The sequence below is a fragment of the Chiloscyllium plagiosum genome, unplaced genomic scaffold (assembly GCF_037043375.1).
Source record: "Chiloscyllium plagiosum isolate Xiang-an unplaced genomic scaffold, Cpla_swu_hap1 HiC_scaffold_12, whole genome shotgun sequence".
Lineage (NCBI taxonomy): Eukaryota > Metazoa > Chordata > Chondrichthyes > Orectolobiformes > Hemiscylliidae > Chiloscyllium > Chiloscyllium plagiosum.
The window spans coordinates 9,925,511-9,947,021 of record NW_028270150.1 but is presented as its reverse complement, the minus strand read 5'-3'; the positions used below and the strand labels follow the sequence as shown (position 1 = coordinate 9,947,021).

The 21,511-nt window shown below is 45.2% G+C and overlaps 1 protein-coding gene across 2 annotated transcripts in view; it reads left to right on the top strand.

The window, feature by feature from the left end:
• robo2 (roundabout, axon guidance receptor, homolog 2 (Drosophila)) overlaps positions 1–21,511 on the top strand; it is a 1,751,833-nt gene that overhangs the window by 689,968 nt on the left and 1,040,354 nt on the right. The window lies entirely within an intron of this gene.

The following is a 21,511-nucleotide window of genomic DNA, read 5'->3' as shown; positions in this document are numbered from 1 at the left end:
CGAAAACTTTCTCAATCAATATGTAGATGGAGGGAGAAGGGGCAAAGCATGACGTCCTCTTGGGAAATAAGGCAGGGCAAATGACTAAGGTGTTAGTGGGGGAGCAGTTTTAGAATAATCATGGAAAAGGATAGGCCTGGTGTACAAGTTAAAGTTCTAAATTGGGTGTCACAAGCTCGTCTTTTCTTTTGCTAAAGACTGTTCATTTTCTCAAGGATACTGTGTCCTTGGTTTCTTTCAGAGGGGCGATAAACCACTCTCAGTGCCGATTAGTCTGGTTTGATACAGAGATAAAGTGTATTCAGAGGCCTTTTGTTTATACGTAAACAGGTGAGACCTCAGGCCAAAGTGGTCATGTTTTAGAAGTGACCTGTATAGTGAAAGGGGGGAGTGGTCATCTTTCTAGCTGAGCAGTTTAGTTCAGTCCAGAACTGGTTGGAGGTTCAACAGTGAGCTGTGTGGAAACTCTCTCTCTCTCTTCTAACTTCAACCTCTAAGCATATGATTGAGACATATAAGATTATGAAAGGATTGGACACTCTGGCAGCATGAAACATGTTTCCGCCGATGGGTGAGTGCCGAACCAGAGGACACAGCTTAAAAATACGGGGTAGACCATTTAGGACAGAGCTGAGGAGAAACTTCTTCACCCAGAGAGTGGTGGCTGTGTGGAATGCTCTGCCCCAGAGGGCAGTGGAGGCCCAGTCTCTGGATTCATTTAAGAAAGAGTTGGATAGAGCTCTTAAAGATAGTGGAATCAAGGGTTATGGAGATAAGGCAGGAAGAGGATATTGATTAGGAATGATCAGCCATGATCATATTGAATGGCGGTGCAGGCTCAAAGGGCTGAATGGCCTACTCCTGCACCTATTGTCTATTGTCTATTGTCTATTGACCCTTTTTTGTACTGTGTGTTGAAGAGGGTTTGCTCTTTGGGACTGTTGTGTATATTTGGAACAGTATAATTAAGTCTAGTTTGGATTGACTGAGTTTTGTAGGGGTTCTTTATTCTGTTTTAAAGTCATGGAGATGTACAGCATGGAAACAGATCCTTCAGTCCAACTTGTCCATGCCAACCAGATATCCCACCCCATTGTGTAATCTTGTGATTTAAAACCTGGTAGTCAATCGAGCTCCCTCACTCCACTGTATACTTACTGAAACAAATTGCAAAGTTATGATCTGGGCTGCCTGCTTAAGAATATCTCCATGGGCGGCACGGTGGCACAGTGGTTAGCACTGCTGCCTCACAGCGCCAGAGACCCGGGTTCAATTCCCGCCTCAGGCGACTGACTGTGTGGAGTTTGCACGTTCTCCCCGTGTCTGCGTGGGTTTCCTCCGGGTGCTCCGGTTTCCTCCCACAGTCCAAAAAGATGTGCAGGGTCAGGTGAATTGGCCATGCTAAATTGCCCGTAGTGTTAGGTAAGGGGTAAATGTAGGGGTATGGGTGGGTTTCGCTTCAGCGGGTCGGTGTGGACTTGTTGGGCCGAAGGGCCTGTTTCTACACTGTAATGTAATGTAATGTAAAAATGTAATATTTTGAGTGGTCTGGCCTCGTCCATAACATGGGCAAAGCCACATTTGATGGTGTTAGACAGGAGCTGTCAAAATCCTGATGAAGGGCTTTTGCCCGAAACGTCGATTTTACTGCTCCTCGGATGCTGCCTGAACTGCTGTGCTCTTCCAGCACCACTCTAATCCAGAATCTGGTTTCCAGCATCTGCAGTCATTGTTTTTACCTAGGAGCTGTCAAAAGTTGATTGGGGAGATTGTTCACAGTTAAAGGGACATCTGGCAAGCAGATGGATTTCAATAGCGAGATGATGAGAGTTCAAGGTTAGCATGTTCCCATTAGTGTGAAGGGCAAGGCTGGCAGGGGCAGGGAACACTGGATGATATTGAGGCTCTGGTCACGAAAAAGAAGAAGGCATATGTCAGGTATAGACAGCTGGGACCAAGTGAGCCCCTTGGGGAGTATTGGGAGTATAGGAGTACATTTAAGAGGGAAATCAGGAGGGCGAAAAAGGGCACATGAGATAGCTTTGGCAGACAAGGTAAAGGAGAATCCAAATAGATTCTACAAATATATTAAGAGCAAAAGAGTAACTAGGGAGAGAATAGGGTCCCTTAATAATTGGCAGGTGGTGAAGAAAGCAATCGACACACTTGCTTTCATTGGTCAGAGCATCGAGTACAGGAATTGGGACATCATTCTACAGCTGTAAAGACATTGCTAAGGCCACATTTGGAGTATTGCACACACTTCTGGTGGCCCTGCTAAAGGAAGGATATTATTAAAAACTGGAGAAGGACTGGATTGACAAGGATGTCTGGAAGATTTAAGTTGCATGTATCCCTCGCTCTCCGAAAGCAGAGCGTTCCTATGAAACCTTTCGTAAGCCAAATTGGCGTAAAGCGAAGAGGCATTAATTTATATGGGAAACATTTCGCCCTTTCTCGTAAAAGTGAAAATGCCCCTCGGATTTCTTTCGGTTCATGAAAACTGGTACTAATGCAGGTCTTTGGTAAAAGTGAAGTAGCATAAAGCAGACTTTCAAAAAACAGGGGGATACCTGTATAAGGAAAGGCTGGGACATTTTTTCCCGGAGTGTACAAGGCTGAGGGGTGGCCGTAGGGAGGTTTATAAAATCATGAGGGGCATGGATAGTGTAAATAGACAAGGTGTTTTTCCCCCAAGGGTTGTGGAGTCCAAAACTAGAGATCACAGGTTTAAGGTGAAAGGGGAAAGGTTTAGTAGGGACCTGAGGACCAACTTTTTCACGCAGAAGGTGGTGCATGTACAGAGCGAGCTACCAGAGGAAGTGGTAGAGGCTGGTACAATTACAACATTTAAATTACATTTGGACAGGCACATGAATGGGAAAGGTTTATACGGATATGAGCCAAATGCAGGAAAATGGGATTAGTTCACTTTAGGAAACCTGGTCAGCATGAACGAGTTGGGCCGAAGGGTCTGTATGAAGCTATCACTTTATGACTGTATGAGTTAGATATCATTCTTAGGGCTCAAAGAATCAAAGGTTATGGGGGAGAAAGCAGGAACAGGGGAATGAGTTGGAGGATCAGCCACGATCGTATTGAATGGTGGAGCAGGCTGGAAGGGCCGAATGGCCTTCTTTGCCTTTATTTTCCGTGTTTCCGTTCGCCAATTCCTTTTTCAAAGTAATACATTAAATCTTCTTCCTGTACCTGCTCAGGAAGTGGATGCCAACCAGATATCCCACCCCATTGTGTAATCTTGTGATTTAAAACCTGGTAGTCAATCTAGCTCCCTCACTCCAGGTAATTCTCACTGTACACTTACTGAAACAAATTGAAAAGTTATGATCTGGGCTGCCTGCTTAAGAATATTTTGAGTGGTCTGGCCTAGTCCATAACATGGGGCAAAGCCACATTTGATGGTATTAGACAAGAGCTGTCAAAATCCTGATGAAGGGCTTTTGCCAAAACCTGTCTAAAATTTCCCCTTTACTTCTTGATCATTGATCTTGTACCCATGGTCCCAGTGTTTACCCAGTCTCTGGTCACAGTCGACACTTCCACCCTTACATCCACTTATTGAGTGTACCCTGCTGACTCAAAATTCTGCCGGAATCTTTTCATCTGTATTCCAAACGTCTGCCATCCATTAAAAACTAGTATTCTTTCTTTGCCCTCTATAAGCCTTTCTGATCATTAAAGACTTGTGATTCTGCATCAATAGGAACTTCATGCATTTGAATTCTAAAACTCTAACTGCTAGAATTCCTTCCCTTCGCCAATCTGCCTCACTATTTCTCTTTCCCCTTTCAGACTGAAATAACCGCACTGAGGCTGTTATCCCGTCACCAAATCACCCTTTATTTATTAGTGCACAGTACACTGGCTGTGGCCAGCCAGCTCAGGGTCAGTCCTCAACTGAGGAGATTCTAAATCTCCTGGTTACATTGGTCAGTCAGGGCTCCCTGATTGACCCAGAATAAGAACCCCGATCAAGAACCTTGGAGTCAATGAGGTCTACCTCGTCCCAATCACTACACAGATCAAAACCCTTTCTAAATAGCTCATCAGTACAAAATCTCCCTAACCCTTAGGGTTTAAGTTATGGAGAGAAATTATGCCAATTAGGTGTAATTTCTTTACAACATTAAATGTTCAGGAATGATTTGATCAAAGTCATAAGATTATCACAAGAAAAGGAAGAGTAGATAAAGATGAAGTATTTCCATTGGTTGGAGACTTTACACTGGGGGACATTGTCTCAGATAAAGGGGAGATGATGGCCGAGTGGTATTGCTGGACTATTAATCCAGATGTACCAGCAATATTCTGAGGCCCTGGGTTTGAATCCTGCCATGGCAGATGGTGGAGTCAATAGATGTGAAGCTGTAAAAGCACTGCATCCGAGGAGCAACAATGTCAACATTTCAGGCCAAAACCCTTCATCAGGACTGGGGAGGGGGAGGGGGAGTGGAGCCCAGAAATATATAGGGGGGATGGGGCTGAGGGAAGGGTTGATGGGATGGTCATAGGTAAATGAAGGTGGAGGGTTATGGTGATTGGTTAATGGGAAGGGTGGAGCGGATTGGTGAGGAGGGAACTGGACAGGTTGGGTCAGGTCAGGGATCCGGGGAGGAGGGTGAGGGCTAGACAATGGGATAAGGCATGGGGGCGGTGGGGGGGGGGGGGGGGTGGAGGGATTTTGAAGCTGGTGAATTCAATATTGAGGCCACTGGGATGTAAGCTAACGAGACGAAATATAAGGTGTTGTTCCTCCAATTTCAGCTGGCCTCACTTTGACAGTGGAGGAAGCCAAGGATGGAGTTGGCGCTAGGGGAGTGGGAGGGGGAATTAAAATGGATGGCAACTGGAAGGTTGGGTTGGTTGATGCGAGCAGTGTGCAGGTGCTCCGCAGATGGTAGAATTTGAATTTGGTAAAAATTTGGAATTACGTGTTTGATGTTGAACAAAAATCCATTACTGATTGTCAGGCAAAACCCATCTGGTTCACTATTGTCCTTCTGGCCTACATGTGACTCCACAGCAATGTGGTAGACTCTTAAACCTCCCTCTGGGCAATAAATGGTGGCCAGTGATACCCTTATCCTTGCTAATGAAGAAAACAAAAAAAAATTAGGGCCAATCCATTCAGGAGAGTTGTTCAGAAGCACTCCGACACACAAAGGATGGGAGAGGTTTGGAACTCACTTCCACAAGCAGCAGTGGATGCTGGATCAGTCGTTAATTTTAAATCTGAGATGGATTTTTTTTTTGTTCGGTAATGTGGGTCAAAGGCAATGATATGGAGTTGGGTCTCATTGAATGGCAGAACAGGCTCAAGTGACTGAATAGCCTACTCCTGTAAGTGGCTCCGTGTTAAATTTGTTCTGCTTCTGCAAAGCCTCTTTGGCTGTCTTATTAATTGCGATATATAAAGGCAAGTTGTTTTTAACCTTTCAGCGTCAACTGACAAAACAGGGACAGGCAATATGTCCTTCGGACTATGAATTGTGACCCTGTGTGGGTGCATACAATAAAATTGATGCTTTTTATTTTAATGGGGACAATAGGATGACGCTTATTGGGTTTTAAGAATTTGCATTCCCAGCACAGAACTTGAAGTGATGAGAGCGGTTATCAGGAAACTGTGTGTCAGAGGCCAGCAAGTCCTGAATGATATTCTGCCTGAAAGTTAATGGGTCGGAGATTGTGAGGCGTGCACTTAACATCTGTGCCTAAACTCCTGATGTGCTTCCTTTTGTGTGAAGCTCAGAACTGGAATTGCTCATTTGACAAATCAGTACCTCATGTTCCTTAACACTGTGAAGTCAGTCAAATGATAGGCTGTAGGGGACGGCCCACAGTCAACCTCTCCCTAAACACGGAAGGGGAGCTGGTTAGCTCATACGGCTGGACAGCTGGCTTGCAATGCAGATTGACAACAACAACGTGGGTTCAATTCCTGCACTAGCTGAGGTTATCATAAAGAACTCTCCTTCTCAACCTCTCCTCTCACCTAAGACATGGTGACCCTCAGGGTAAAATACCACTAGTTGTCTCTCTATAATGAGAGAGCAGTCCTCTCTTCTGGTAAGAAAATGCCAACTTTACTTTTGCCGAGAGACCACAATGATGACACATGGAAACGAGGACAATTCTTTCATCTTTAGGCTTGCTGGCAACATTGGCCAGGGCAACATTTATTGTCCAATCCCTCATTGCCCCTGAGAAGGTGGTGGTGAGCTGCCTTCGTGTTGTGTAGGGACATTGAAAATGCCATTCGGAAGGGAATTCCAGGATTTTGATCCAGTGACACCAAAGGAACGCTGGTATATTTCCAAGTCAGGATGGTGAGTGGTTTAGAGGGGAACTGGCAGAGGGTGGTGTTCCCATGGATCTGCTGGCCTTTGTCCTTCTGGATTATAAAACACTGGCACAATGCCACTTTACTTTCACCAATCTAAACTGGAGACAGACATCAGAACAGAGAACATCAAATAGACAGCAGAGTACAGGCCCTCGATGTTGTGCTGACATTCATTGATAAAGCTCATTCTTTCAAACCTGCTGACTCGTTTTTTCCATGGCTTTAAGTGCTGGTGACAACACAGGATGTGAGATTAGAAAATGCTGCTCAATTGGAGGGTAGAAACTAGCAGGGTGAGGTTGGGCCAAATGGCCTCACTCCATGCTGTAACTGCTTTGTGGTTCTCAGCCGTACAGAGTGTCAATGTCCGTGTCATGCTCAGAAGTGCTTTCGCACCCTGTTTAACTCTTCTGTTCAGCTTCTGCAGCTGCTTATTTCATGAACCTTGTAATTAAATACCAAGCTGCAGAGTAAGCCTTCCCTTGGGTTAGTGACGACAGGTTGAGGGAAGGTGTTCAGGGGTTCTGCGTAAAGCAATTCCCTAAACTCCAGGCTGAGAATTAGTAAAGCAACAAAACACACCAACAAGGCCGGTGTAACAGAGAGCAGGCAGAGTCTCAGTCTTGAGCCTACAACGTGCAACAACGGGCTCTGAGAGAAGCCCCTCCCTGCTAATTCGGACCCAGGTTTAGAGGGCATTTCCATAGCAACGCGAAGCGAGGAGCCATGTGGAGGTGGCAGTACAGGGAGGTGTTTAAGGCCTACTTTGAAGTGCAGATGTGCTGTGAAATGTTCAAGGTTGGTCCCTCGGCACCCTCGAAGCGTCCGGTGCTGAAGTTGAGAGACAGAACGCCTGGCTTGGCAGTCAGCACTGTGCCACCTTTCGATCATGAAGGTAAATCATTGCCTCCTTCTCCTCTCCCCACCTCCCCCCCCCTCCTCCGTACACGGTATTGTCAGCATCAACTCTGCCCGATGTCCTTTGCCCATTTTCACGCCTGTCTGCCGGGTTTGGTGGGGAAGATTTCTCAGCCAGCTAGCCAAAGCTCCTGCGATACCTCACACATGTTTGTTAATTTAGTGTGAGGCAGGTGTTGACAGGCTGTTTTCACCACCCGCAGGAGGTAAGGCTGAACCCATCCATCCTTCCATCCAGCCATACATGCCCAACATCCACCAGAGGTCACTCAATCACAGTCAGCAGCGAAAACCTTTGGCTGTTTCCTTCGATCGTTGCCAGCGCAGAAAGTTCACAATCGCTGTCACGTTCTAGTTATTGCACAGCCTCAGATCATTGAGCCCTGGGACTCTGCCAGCAGAGATTCGGAGCGCTGTAATTCACACAGGGCCTTCCATGAACTCAGAAAGCCCCAAAGCACTTTATTGTCAATGATGTGCACACTCATGGAGCAGGGTGACTGTTATAATGCAGGAAATGCTGCAGCCAGTTTGTGCACAGCAAGATCCCACAAACGGCAACATGATAAAGAGTCAATTGAGAGTCACCATGGCTAACTTTTGTACTCCGCTTTGGAACAAGCTAAAGACGTCCATCTAAACGGGAGCACCAGACGTGAGGAAAGCAATCTTTGAAATGCAGTCACCGTTTTAATGTAGCCAAGGCTGGAATGGCATTGTGCCTCATACAAACAGAAATATATTAACAACAAGATGGCCTTCCTTCATGGTGTTGGTTGAAGGATAAATATTGGCCAAGAAACCATGAAAAACGGCCTTACTCTTCTTCAAAACAGTAGTGTGAGACTTCCTACATCTAGGTGACAGGGCAGATGGGATCTCAGTTTAATGCCCCATGTGAAAACAGCGTCTCTGACAGTGTAGCATCCCCTGAATACTGCAGGAGAGTGATGGCCTTAATCTTATGCTCACACCCTGAAGTTGGATTTGGAAATCAGAACCGTGTGTCCGCAAAGTGGGAGAGTTGCCGACATAGCCAGAGCTGTCCCATTTACAATCTGACAATGTGTAAAGCAACAAGGGGTCTAAGTTAACTATTGTGAATGATTGTGGCACCAACCGTGTCCCTGAGGCATAACACAAGTTATGGGTTTCCATCTGAATACACCATCTTTTATCCCAACTCTATCTTCTACTAATTGGCCAAACCTCCAAAAATGCTATTATAATACACCATGACATGGACCCTTACCTGATTAAGTAATCTAATGTAAGGTACCTCGAACACCTTTTTGAAATTCAAATACATTACATTCACCACTTTCCCTTTGTCTACCTTGCTTATTACCTCCACAAAAGATTAGAACATAGAACATAGAACAATACAGCGCAAGAACAGGCCCTTCAGCCCTTGATGTTGCGCCGACCTGTGAACTTGTCTAAGCCCATCACCCTACACTATCCCATCATCATCCATATGCTGATCCAAGGATTGTTTAAATGCCCCTAATGTGGCTGAGTTAACTACATTGGCACGTAGGGCATTCCACGCCCTTACCACTCTCTGAGTAAAGAACTTGCTTCTGACATCTGTCTATTAAATCCCCTCTCAGCCGTCTTCTCTCCAATGAGAACAGACTTAAGTCTCTCAGCCTTTCCACCTAAGACCTATGCTCCATACAGGCAACATCCTGGTAAATCTCCTCTGCACCTTTTCCAATGCTGCCACAACCTTCCTATAATGGGACGACCAGACTGCACACAATATTCCAAATGAGGCCGCACTCACGTTTTGTACAGTATCCCTGCATGACAGCATGACATCACGGCTCCAGATCTCAATTCCTCTACCAATAAAACCTAACACATCGTATGCCTTCTTAATAGCACTATCCACCTAGGTGGCAACTTCAAGGGATTTATGTACATGGACACCAAGATCCCCTGCACATCCACACTACCAAGAATCATTCCATTGACCCAGAACTCTGCCTTCCTGTTATGCTTCCCAAAGTGAATCATCTCACATTTAGCTGCATTGAACTCCATTTGCCACCTTTCAGCCCAGTTCTGCAGTTTATCCAAGTCCCCCTGCAACCTGTAACACTCTTCCACACTGTCCACTACTCCACCAACTTTACTATCATTTGCAAATTTACTAATCCATTCACCTATGCCTGCGTCTAAGTCATTTATAAAAATGATAAACAGCAGTGGTCACAAACAGATCCTTGTGGCACACTATTAGTTACTGGACTCCAGGCTTAATATTTTCCATCAAATACCATTCATTGCCTTCTTACAGAAAGCCAGTTCCTAATCCAAACAGCCAAATCACTCTCAATCCCATGCCTCTGCATTTTCTCCAATAGCCTACCATGTGAAACCTTATCAAAGGCTTTACTGAAGTCCATGTATACCACGTCAACTGCCCTACCCTCATCTACATGCTTGATCACCTTCTCAAAAACTCAATGAGGTTTGTGAGAAATGACCTGCCCTTGATGAATCCATGTTGACTATTTCCAATCAAATTGTTGCTTTCTAGATGATTATAAATGCTGTTTCTTATAATCCTTTCCAAAACTTTTCCTACAGCAGACATAAGGCTCAATGGTCTATAATTACCTGGGTCATCTCTACTGCCCTTCTTGAACAAAGGCACAATATTTGCAATCCCCCAGGCCTCTGGTACGAAACCTGTAAACAATGATAACTCAAATATCAAGGCCAAAGGCTCTGCCATCTCCTCCCTAGCTTCCCACAGAATTCTCGGAAACATCTCTTATAATTCCCTCTTATGGGCCCTGCAACGTACTGCATCAGGAAACCCTCCTGCATACATTGGACAAAAACTGATCCATCTGATGTACTAGAGTTATAGCAATTCCAGTCAATGTTGGGGAAGTTAAAGTCCCCCATAAATGATCACCCTGTTCCTTTCACTCCTGCCCAGAATCGTTTTGCCAATCCTCTCCTCCTCTTCCCTGGAACTTTGCGGAGGCCTATTCAAAACTCCCAGCAGTCTGACCTCTCCTCTCCTGTTTCTAACCTCAGCCCATACCACCTCAGTAGACGAGTCCTCGTCAAAAGTCATTTCCATCACGTTTTACCATCCTTGACAAACAAAGCCATACCTCCCCCTCTTTTACCACCTTCCCTGATTTTAATTAAAGATTTCAACCCTGGAACCTGCAACATCCATTCCTGACCTTGCTCTATCTATGTTTCAAAAATAGCCACAACATCGAAGTCCCAGGTACCTATCCATGCTGCAAGCTCACCTACCTTATTTCAGATACTCCTGGTGTTGAAGCAGACATATTTCAAACCAGCTTGCTGTCTGCCAGCAAATTCCTATGACCGTGAAATCCTGTCCATGTCCTCCCTACTCACATCCTCCTGTGCACTGGAACTACACCTCAGGTTCCCACCCCTCTGTTGAGCTAGTTTAAACCCACCCGAATATCACCAGCAAATTTCCCACCCTGGATATTAGTACCCTTCCAGTTCAAGTGAAGACTGTCCTGTTTGTAGAGGTTCCACTTTCCCCAGAATGAGCCCTAATTATCCATAAACCTGGAACTGCCCCTTCTGCACCATCCCTGCAGCCACGTGTTCAGCTGATATCTCTCCCTATTCCTTGCCTCGCTATCAGGTGGCACGGGTAACAAACCAGAGATAACAACTCTGCTTGTTCTAGCTCTCAGCTTCCACCCTAGCTCCCTGAAATCCTGCCTTACACCCCTATCCCTCTTTCTGCCTATGTCTGTACCTAAATGAACCGAGACATCACGGACCCTGGCACCTGGGAGGTAACACACCAAATGTGAGCCTTTTTCATTCCCAACAAACCTTCTATCTGACCCTCGAACTATTGAGTCCCCACTGACTAACACTCTCCTCCTTTCCCTCCTTCCCTTCTGTACAACAGGGACAGGCTCTGTGCCAGAGACCTGGGTCCCACTGCATGTCCCTGGTAAGTCCCCCCCCACCCCCCAACAGTATCCAAACAGTATACATGTTCTAGTAAATTTGTCAGGCACAATTTCCCCTTCATGAACCTATACTAACTCTGCTTGATCAATCTATGTATTTCTAAATGCTCTCCTGTTGCACTCTTTAAAATAGACTACAACATTTCCCAATAACAAATGTTAGTTAACTCGCTTCTAGTTTCCTGTTTTTGTCTCCCTCACATTGGCAGCTTTCCAAAACCTCTCCTCCCAGGCATCAAATATTTCTGTAGCTACTTCCTTTAAAATCATAGGATGCATTCCATTGGATCCAGGGGACTTATCCATCTTGAGCCCTATTAGTTTCGCTAGTGCTTTTTCTTTAGAGGTTGTGTTATTTTACCTTTTGCCCCTTGATTATTGAGCATTTTAAAAATCTTATTGGTGTTCTCTACCATGGAGACAGATGCAAGCTATTTATTCAACTCCTCTGTTATCCATTACGAATTCCCCACCCTCGATCTGTCAGAAGCCTAAATTCACATTGTCCTTTTTATATATTTAAACCACACCTTTTTGACGTGACTTACTAGTTTGCTCTCAGTTTATTTTCTCCCTCCTTTCTTTAGTTGGTTTTTAAAACTCCAACTATCTTAACTCCATGCTGCCCTGGTTATTTCTCTCCCTAATGAGGGAATAAGGTCCTTCCTGTTTACTCTACTTAGACCCCTTGTTGTTTTACACACTCTCAGATTGTAAATGGGACAGGTCTGGCTACATTGGTAACTCTTCCACTTTGCAGACACATGGTTCTGATTTCCAAATCCAACTTATGGGTGTGAGCACAAGAATGAAGGCCAGCAGTATTTAGGGGATGCCACACAGTCAGGGATGCTCAATTCCATTCCAGCCTTGGCTACATTACAACAGTGACTGTGTGTCAAAGATTACTTTCTTCACTGGCTGTGAGGTGCCTTAAGACGTCTGGTGCTCCCGTTTAGATGGAAGTCTTAAGTGGTGATAATGACACAAAGAGACTACTGGGAATACGTTAACAGGTTAGGTGAGCAAGGAAAACTTGGCAAATTGTATTTAATGTGGGAAAATGTGAGGTTGTGCACTTTGACAGGTAGAATAGAAGAGCTAAATATTATTTAAATATAGCAACTGCAGAAAGTGACAGAACAGAGGAATTTGAGGTTCTCCTGCATGAATCCCAAAAAGCTGGCATCTAGGTTTAACGGTAAGAGAGAAGGCAAAAAGTGCCAAAATTGTACAGACCAAGAGTTGAAGAGTAGGGGTGGCTCTTTTTCAGAAATCAAAGACATGATGGGCCGAATGGCCTATTTCCGAGCCATAAATTTTAAAAGTTACAGCAAAATAGCTACATTTCACAATAATTCAAACTGCAGCCAGGTCAATTTGACCCATTTCTTTTTTATTTCCAAATTTTGTAAACTCAGTTCAGAATACCAAACTTTCACACTGGATTCTGGTTGTGTGTTCACTGGATTATATTGTTACAGCCCATCCTCACCCTCTAATATAACCTTACATTATGGCACTGGGCTCGAAAGGGGAGTCCTTGTATCGAGTCCTTTTTTTAAAACAAGAATACTCTTCAAATCATTAAAACCTAACATTGGTAAATCTCAATCTTTCTCACCTATCCAAGCTGGAGCTCTCCTGAGGTCTGTGCTGATTTTATAGAGTCATGCAGGTCTGCAGCACTAAAACATAGAACATAGAACATTACAGCGTAGTACAGGCCCTTTGGCCCTCGATGTTGCACCGACCTGTGGAACCAATCCGAAGCCTATCTAACCTACACTATTCCATTCTCATCCGTATGTTTATCCAATGACCATTTAAGTGCCCTTAAAGTTGGCAAGTCTACTACTGTTGCAGGCAGTGCGTTCCACACCTTTGTTATTCTCTGAGTAAAGAAACTACTTCTGACATCTGTCCTATATCACCCCTCAATTTAAAGCTATGTCCCCTCGTGCTAGTCATCACCATCCGAGGAAAAAGACCCTCACTGTCCACCCTATCTAATCCTCTGATCATCTTGTATGTCTCTATTAAGTCACCTCTCAACCTTCTTCTCTCTAACAAAAACAGCCTCAAGTCCCTCAGCCTTTCTTCATAAGGCCTTCCCTCCCTACCAGGCAACATCCTAGTAAACCTCCTCTGAACTCTTTCCAAAGCTTCCACATCCTTCCTATAATGCGGTGACTATAACTGTAGGAATACTCCAAGTGTAGCTGCAACAGAGCATGACCTCATGGCTCCAAAACTCAGTCCTGCTACCAATAGAAACTAACACACCATAAGCCTTCTTAACAACCCTGTCAACCTGGGTGGCAACTTAAAAAGACCCTTCGGCTAATTGAATCTGGGCTGGACAAAAACACATAACTATTCCAATCCTAATTTCTAGCTCTTGACCCATAGCCACGTCAGCCTTGGCATTGCAATTGGACAGTCAATCACTTCTGGTTAGCTCAGTTGGCTGGACAGCAGCTTTGTGAAGCAGTCAACGTGGGTTCACTTCCAGCTGAGGTTACCAAGAAGGATTCTCTTTCTCACGCTCTCCCCTCACCTGAGGTGCGGTGACTCTCAGGTTAAACCACCACCCGTCATCTCTCTCTGATGGGAAAGTGGAACTGAAGTGACTTTACTTCTTTCAAAGTTATTTTCTTTTTCCAACCTTGCTAGGGTCCAGGATTCACATGTAATTCTGTAGGGACACCTGGTCTGTTAGATGAAGCTCCCCTGGGGATGAGTGAGAATAGATGTGGAAAGGATAGTAGAGGGTTCTGAGTACACGTATTCCCTAGTCACTCCTGGGTTTGGTAAATAGGAACATTCTCTTTCACACACACATAGGACTCATTGTCGTAAAGGTGACAGGAACTCACTGAGAGAGATAGTCAGGCTTTGTTTCAGACTGTTTGTCTGTGTGAGGGGAGATCTTTGTCTCTGTCTGCGTGAGGGGGCAGGCTGCCCCCACACTGCTGTGGGGAAGGATTACACAGGGAGTGAGGGACATGAAAACAGCCATGTATATGCTCAGAGCAATAGTTCGAACAATGTGGCACGTTCATCTTTGTTGCAAAGAGTTCAGCGCCTCTCCTATGATTCCTGATAATCAAGTTGTGGTGAAGCGCAGAGCACAAGGTCCTGTGTCTGTCCCCACAGTCACCACCCCACCTCCCTTTGACCGCGCAGGTGAGTGTCTCCTTTTAGTCACGTTCTCCTGTAATGTAGCTGTGTTGCCTTATTCTGATCCACCTGACTCCTCACCTGTTGCACAGGGTCAGGAAATGCTCTCAGAGTGACACTTGGGGGTTTTAAAATTCTCATCGTAATTTTCAAATCCCACTATGGGTTCGTTCATGCCAATTTCTGTTACATCCTCCACACCAACAAACCCCTCCCCCCACCCCCCCCCCACCCAGCCCAAAGGTCCCTGAGCTTCTCCAATTCTGGCTTCATGTGCATCCTTGATTTTAATAACACCAGCATTAGTTGCCCTGCCTTTGGCTGCCTGGTTCCTAAATTTCTTGCTAAATCTGTCTCTCTCTCTTCAGTGCCCTTTAAGATGCTGTTTAAAACTTAGCCACTCGTCCAAGCTTCAGTTTATCTTTCTGAATATCATCTTCACTGGCTTGTGCCAAACTCAGTTTGATAATGCTACAGTAACTTATGTTCCTGGGTCAAAGGTACGATATAAATGCAGGTCGGTGTTGTTGTTTTTATGTTGATAGTCCTCACCTTGACCTTGGAAGGAAATTGCTCTCGATGCTAGAAATCTGAAATAAAAACACTAAATGCTGAAAAAAAAACTCAGCAAATCTGTGGAGAGAGAAATTGAGTGAACACTTCAGGTTTGGCCAGAATTGTGACTGTGGTGATCAGTTCTTCTGTGTTTGATTATGAGAATAATGGTAACTGATCAATGTTCACTGTGCTTGATTGCTTCAGCCTGGGTGTTGACTCGGCCCTTAGTAAACAGCCAGCACAGAAGTTTGGAGAATGTAAACTCTAAGCATACACTTTGTGATTGCACAGATAATTGAAACTCTAACAAATAAAAGCAGTTGCACACTCAGAAACTTAAGTCGCCTCTGCTTTGCTCTGAGAAAAATCGGATGTACTGAAGATATAACAGTGAATGTTGAATGGTTGGGGAGCATCACATCCCTCTGATAATTCACATATCCATGAATTTACTGGGAGGAGTCGTTAAATTGGACAACTTGACAGAATTACTTTGCCTACCCCCTCCCCATCCCAGATACTAAGCATGCTAAATATCTAGAATTTTCCTGGAGGCTCCAGAGTGTGTGGAACTTTAATACGAGTTTTATATCGAGTTGGAAGAAGGCTGAGAGAACATCTGATAGCGGTTTTCAAAATCATGAGCAGGCTGGACAGAGTAAATGGGAAGACACTGTTCCTGCTTGCAAAAGGAACAAGAATGAAATGAGCGCAGATTTAAAGTGTTGTGCAACTGAAGCAAGGGTAATGTGAGAAAAAAAGACTTTTTTCACACAGAGAGTAGTCAGGGTATGGACTGTACTGCCTGGAAATGTGATGGAGGCAGGTTCAAGTGAAGTGTTCAAGAGGGGCTTTGGATGATTATGTAGATAGAAATAGTGTGTAAGGGATTTGGGGAAAAGACAGGAGATTGGTATTGGGTAACTGAGCCAGATTGGATAATAGAACTGGCACAGAGACGATAGGCCGAGTGAACCCTTCTGCCACCGTAATATTTCTGTCATTCTTTGAAGTAGAATTAGCTGGGAATGGGATCTACTTCCACATTTGCACCTCCCTTGTGAACCCTCCATCTATCACTCACGCCAATCTGGGAACCAGCAACAATTCTAGCTCATAATGGCTGCCATATTGGCACAGTCTCCCTGATAGCACCACCACTCTGACTTCTGATTGGCCAGTAGCTCTTGGCAGGCAGGATTTCTGCCCCACGGGGGATAATCGATCCCTGGGGATCCCTCATAATGGGCCTGTCAAGTGCCTGAATGGAACAAAATGTGATGCATTTTCCCGAGAAGAGAAATGATGAGATTCTCCCCCTTGCAATTCCAAATACACTCAAGAAGCTTGACACCATCCAGGACAAAGCAACCAGCTTGATTGGTGCCACATCTGCCATCCCTAAATAATCACACCCACCAAAACCAGTGCACAATAACAAAAGTATATGCCATCGAAAAGATTCACAGTGATTACTTAAGGCCACCTCAGACAAGATATTTAAAAGCCTAAACTGTTACCATCTGGAAGGACAAGGACAGCAGATACATGGGAGCACCACTCCCTGCAAGTTGTCCCCCAAGCAACTCACCATTCCTGACTTGGAAATATATCACCATTCCTTCAGTGTCACTGGGTCAGAATCCTGGAATTCCCTCCCTAAGGGCCTTGTGGTTCAAGAAGGCAGCTCACCTCCACCTTCTCAAGGGGCAACTAGGGACAGACAATAAATGCTGGGCCCAGCCAGCGACACACTCATCCCTTGATTGAACTTTCTGGTGATGCTGCTAATCTCCGAGTGGATTCCAGCTCTTGAATTGAATCCAAAGTTGGTGTAACATCAGGAATTAAAGGGTAATGGGCGATGGCTGTCTTTGAAGTGGTGTTCCACAGGGGCTAGGCGTTGGGGTCCCTGCTGTTTGTTTTATACATGAATGAGGTGGACCTGGACATGGTGGGTGGATGGGGGTGCAAAATATAGAAATTTGCAGGCGACGCAAAAATTGACCGTGTAGTGGAGAGTGTAAAGGAAAGCTGTACGCTCCACATGATGTCAATGGGTTGGTGGGGTGGGCAGAAAAGTGCCAGATGGTGTTCAACTCAGGTAAGTGTGAGGTAATGCGTTTAGGGAGGTCAGGCAGTAAAGGGGAATACACAATAAACAGGAATATATTGAGGGGGGAAGATGGAGTGAGAGGTCTTGGTGTGCAAGTGGACAGCTCCCCTAAAGGTAGCAGTACAGCTAGCTTACGTTGTAAAGAAGGCATATAGAATGCTCTCCTTCATTGGCAGAGGTGCAGAATACAAAAGAAGGGATATAATGATGAAACTGTATAAGACACTGAGGAGGCCACAACTGGAATTGTGTGTGCAGCTCTGGTCACCACATTGCAGGAAGGATGTGATTACTCTGGAGAGAGTGCAGAGAAGATTCACTGGAATGTTGCCAGGGCTGGAGAATTGTAGCTACAGGGAGAGATTGGAGTGGTTGGGGTTGTTTTTCTGGGAACTGAGAAGGCTGAGGTGTACAACATTGTGAGGGATAGGGATAGAGTAGACAGGAGGAACTTGTTTCCCTTGGCAGAGAATTCAAACACCAAGGGTCAGAGATGCATGTGAAGTGGTAGAAGGATTAAAAGGGATATCATTTTTTTACACAGAGGGTGGTAGGTGGCTGGAATGCGCTGCCTGAGTTGGTGGTGCAGGGAAACGTGCCTGGATCTGCACTGTGTGTGCTACAGGGCTATAGAGCATAGAACATTGCAGCACAATACAGGTCCTTCAGCCCTCGATGTTGCGAGCTGTGGTACCAATCTGAAGCCTATCTGTCCTATACTATTCCATTATCATCCATACGTTTATCCAATGACCATTTAAATACTCTTAAAGTTAGCGAGTCTACTCCTGTTGCAGGCAGGGCGTTCCATGCCCCTACTATTCTCTGAGTAAAGAAACTACCTCTGACATCTGTCCTATATCTATCACCCCTCAATTTAAAGCTATGTCCCCTTGTGCTAGCCATCACCATCCGAGGAAAAAGGCTCTCACTGTCCACCCTATCTAACCCTCTGATTATCTTATATGTCTCAATTAAGTCACCTCTCTGTAACGAAAACAGCCTCAAGTCCCTCAATCTTTCCTCATAAGACCTTACCCCCATACCAGGCGACATCCTGGTAAATCTCCTCTGCACCCTTTCCAAAGCTTCCCCATCCTTCCTATAATGCAGTGACCAGAACTGTACGCAATACTCCAAGTGTGGTCGCATCAGAGTTTTGTACAGCTGCAACATGACCTCATGGCTCCAAAACTCAATGCCTCGACCAATAAAAGCTATCACACCATATGCCTTCTTAACAACCCTATCAACTTGGGTGGCATCTTTCGGGTATCTATGTACATGGACGCTGAGATCTCTCTGCTCATCTACACTGCCAAGAGTCTTACCATTAACCCAGTCCTCTATATCCCTGTTGCTCCTTCCAAAGTGAATCATCTCACATTTTTCTGCATTAGACTCCATTTGCCACCTCACAGCCCAGCTCTGCAGCCTATCTATGGCCCTCTGTAACCTGCAACATCCTTCGGTACTATCCACAACTCCACCAACCTTAATATCATCTGCAAATTTACTAACCCATCCTTTTACGCATTCATCCGGGTCATTTATAAAAATGACAAATAGCAGTGGCCCCAAAACAGATCCTTGCAGTACACCACTAGTAACTGAACTCCAGGGTGAACATTTCCCATTAACCACCACCCTCTGTCTTCTTTCTGCTCGCCAGATTCTGATCCCAATGGGCCATGGGCATGAAGATGGGATTAGAAAGTGTCTTTGGGTCAGCACAGACAAGATAGGCTGAATGGCCCAATTCTGTGCTGTATCTTTTCTATGGTTTCTACTGTGAACCTTCCTCAGAAGAGCAGACACTGGGTTTTATCCCTCCCCAGCCAGTGTGTGAGATCCCAGTCAACTCTGTGTACTGTCACGACTAATGCTGGAGGAGTGTTCTGTTGCTTGCCCCATTAGTCTGTGGGTCAGACAATAAAATAAAAACTATTTTCTCCAGCTAGCAAAATGACCATTAAATCCCTCATTTCTACCAGGATTTTTAATAAGATCTATCAATCAGGACTCTTGATGCACATTTTTTTTGTGTTTATATCTAAATAAACCTTGTTTGATAAGGATTGGCTGATAAGCATCAGACATTTAAATGCTTATCTTTCCGACTATCCCATGCAACGCTCAGCCACACTTTCCCTCTCTCTCTCTCTCTCTCTCTCGAGAAAGATTTCTTAGCCAAATGAATGTTATCTGGAGTGCCTCCAATGGCAGTATGTATACCTTTCCTTAGATAAGGGGCCTGAAACTGTTCACAGTATTCCAGGTGTGTTTGTGTATGTGTGTGTGTATGTGGGTGTGTGTGTGTGTACTTGTACTTGTGTGTGTGTACGTGTGTATGTGTGTGTGTGTGGATGTGTATGTGTGTGTGTACTTGGGTGCGTGTGGGTGTGTGTGTGTGTGGGTGTATGTGTGGGTGTGTCTGTATGTGTGTGTGGGTGTGTGTGTGTACATGTGTGTGTATGTGTGTGTGTACGTGTATGTGTGGATATGTGTGTGGATGTGGATGTGTATGTGTACATGGGTGGGTGTGCGGGTGGGGGTGTGTACTTGTGTGTGTGTATGTACGCGTATGTATGTGTGTGTACGTGTGTGTGTATGTTTGAGTACGTATGTGTGTGGATGTGTGTGTGTACGTGGGTGTGTGTGTGTATGTGTGGGTGTGTGTGGGTGTGTGGGTGTATGTGTGGGTGTGTGTGTATGTGCGGTGTGTGTGGGTGTGGGTGTGTATGCGTGTGTGTGTGTGTGTATGCGTGTGTGTGTGTGTGTGTCAGACCCGGGACAGAGACCAGAGATCATGGACCACAATGCTCACCCTAGCTTACACCTCCAGCCCTGACCCCAACCCAGAGCCATGACCCATGATGTATCCCTCTGGCCTGTATGTGTGTGTCCCAGAAGGGAAAATGCAGTAAGACCTATACGTGAGACAGTGGTTTGACTTAAACACAATGAATCTTGGAGAAGCTCAGCAGGTCTGACAGCATCTGAGGAGAGAGAAACAGAGTTAATGTTTTAATTCCAGTCTGACTCTTCATCAGAATTGTTCAGTGTTCTGAAGAAGACTCATGTATTTGACTTGAAATGTTTACTTTACTTCCCTTTCCACAGATACTGCTAGACTTGCAGAGTTCCTCCAACATTCAGTACATTAGCTTCAGATTTCCAGCACCTACATTATTTTATCCTGATGGTCCAACTTGTCTTGTGTACTTCAGGGTGGATGACCATTATGACCCGAACAGTTTTTTCCTGGTCTTTCGTTTTAGAGAGAGAGAGAGAGAGAGACTTGTTCCTTATTTAGTGGAGCTGGGACTGACTGACTGACTAGGAGACTGACTTGCAGTGTGAGCTGTAGTTCCCTCGGGTCACTGATTATCAGCAAGAGAAGGTGAGGAGCAGTTCTGGGTAATGTTATTCCCTCATCAGTCTCAGTAAATAGGAACAAACACTCCCACACACATACACGAGCCAGCATCGCGGGGAACAGTAGAATCTTTCACTGTAAGAATCAGGCAAGATTTGTGTGAGACCGACCTTCATAGACTCTCACCGTTGGTTGGAAGGGTAAAGGTTTGATGGCTGGTTGGATGCTAGGACCCATGATGCATGAGGAACTGATTGAAGCAATCTGGCAAGTTCAGGCTTGCTGTGAAATGTTCAATGTCTGGCCACCGAATACCAAGTACCGTATTAAATTCAAGCTCAGAGACAAAGATTCTCCTGCAGCACCCACGTTGTCACCCTTTGAAGATGAAGGTAACTGTGATGTTTTTATTTGTGTGTTTCTTTGGTGCAACTAGTGGCTGTCCTTTAGTTTATCCTGGACCCTCTGTCTTCTCAGATTCCCTCACCCCACATTCCTCCTCCTCCGCCAGTAATATCTCACATCCCTGCTCTAGATCCTCGCTCATTCTGCGTGCTTCCCTAACTAGTGTTAGGGATTCAATTTCCTGTCAGTCTATACCCTGGTGACTCAAGGTCCAGAAACATTTTCATTTGAAACTTCTAATTGTTGTACTCTAACCCTGTCAGGGCCACACCTCCCTCACCTCTGTATCTACGTAGCCACTTCCAGCCCTGCAGCCCTCTGAAATCTCTGCACAGTTTCAAGTCTGCCCTCTGCAGCTTCACAGAGTTTAATTATTCCACCATCAGCAGCCGTGACTTTTGGCTTCTGGGCACTGAAAACTCTGGAGTTCCCGCTCCTTCCCTCCTCTTTTCTCTCTCTCTCTCACTCTGTCTGTCTATCTCTCTCTCTGTCCCTGTCTCTCCACCTGGACAACTCTTCTTATCCATCTATTTGACCAGACTATGCACTACTGGCCCTGACATCTTCTTATGTGGCCCACTATCTAA